Raw genomic sequence first — 1,537 nt, 5'->3', positions numbered from 1 at the left:
CACTGTCAGCTCTGGTCTCCAGTACATGGTCTACATCTGTCTGTCACACTGTCAGCTCTGGTCTCCAGTACATGGTCTACATCTATCTGTCACACTGTCAGCTCTCGTCTCCAGTACATGGTCTACATCTATCTGTCACACTGTCAGCTCTCGTCTCCAGTACATGGTCTACATCTATCTGTCACACTGTCAGCTCTCGTCTCCAGTACATGGTCTACATCTATCTGTCACACTGTCAGCTCTCGTCTCCAGTACATGGTCTACATCTATCTGTCACACTGCCAGCTCTCGTCTCCAGCACATGGTCTACATCTATCTGTCACACTGCCAGCTCTCGTCTCCAGTACATGGTCTACATCTATCTGTCACACTGTCAGCTCTCGTCTCCAGTACATGGTCTACATCTATCTGTCACACTGTCAGCTCTGGTCTCCAGTACATTGTCTACATCTATCTGTCACTCTGTCAGCTCTCGTCTCCAGTACATGGTCTACATCTATCTGTCACACTGTCAGCTCTCGTCTCCAGTACATGGTCTACATCTATCTGTCACACTGTCAGCTCTCGTCTCCAGTACATGGTCTACATCTATCTGTCACACTGTCAGCTCTCGTCTCCAGTACATGGTCTACATCTATCTGTCACACTGTCAGCTCTCGTCTCCAGTACATTGTCTACATCTATCTGTCACTCTGTCAGCTCTCGTCTCCAGTACATGGTCTACATCTATCTGTCACACTGTCAACTCTCGTCTCCAGTACATCGTCTACATCTATCTGTCACACTGTCAGCTCTCGTCTCCAGTACATGGTCTACATCTATCTGTCACACTGTCAGCTCTCGTCTCCAGTACATTGTCTACATCTATCTGTCACTCTGTCAGCTCTCGTCTCCAGTACATGGTCTACATCTTTCTGTCACACTGTCAACTCTCGTCTCCAGTACATCGTCTACATCTATCTGTCACACTGTCAGCTCTCGTCTCCAGTACATGGTCTACATCTATCTGTCACACTGTCAGCTCTCGTCTCCAGTACATGGTCTACATCTATCTGACACACTGTCAGCTCTGGTCTCCAGTACATGGTCTACATCTATCTGTCACACTGTCAGCTCTCGTCTCCAGTACATGGTCTACATCTATCTGTCACACTGTCAGCTCTGGTCTCCAGTACATGGTCTACATCTATCTGTCACGCTGTCAGCTCTCGTCTCCAGTACATGGTCTACATCTGTCTGTCACACTGTCAGCTCTCGTCTCCAGTACATGGTCTACATCTATCTGTCACACTGCCAGCTCTCGTCTCCAGTACATGGTCTACATCTATCTGTCACACTGTCAGCTCTCGTCTCCAGTACATGGTCTACATCTATCTGTCACACTGTCAGCTCTCGTCTCCAGTACATGGTCTACATCTATCTGTCACACTGTCAGCTCTCGTCTCCAGTACATGGTCTACATCTATCTGTCACACTGTCAGCTCTCGTCTCCAGTACATTGTCTACATCTATCTGTCACTCTGTCAGCTCTCGTCTC

Source organism: Haliotis rubra, unplaced genomic scaffold (assembly GCF_003918875.1).
Source record: "Haliotis rubra isolate DU_JTF1 unplaced genomic scaffold, ASM391887v1 Scf784, whole genome shotgun sequence".
Classification (NCBI taxonomy): Eukaryota; Metazoa; Mollusca; class Gastropoda; order Lepetellida; family Haliotidae; genus Haliotis; species Haliotis rubra.
Note: the sequence above shows the minus strand (reverse complement) of the source record.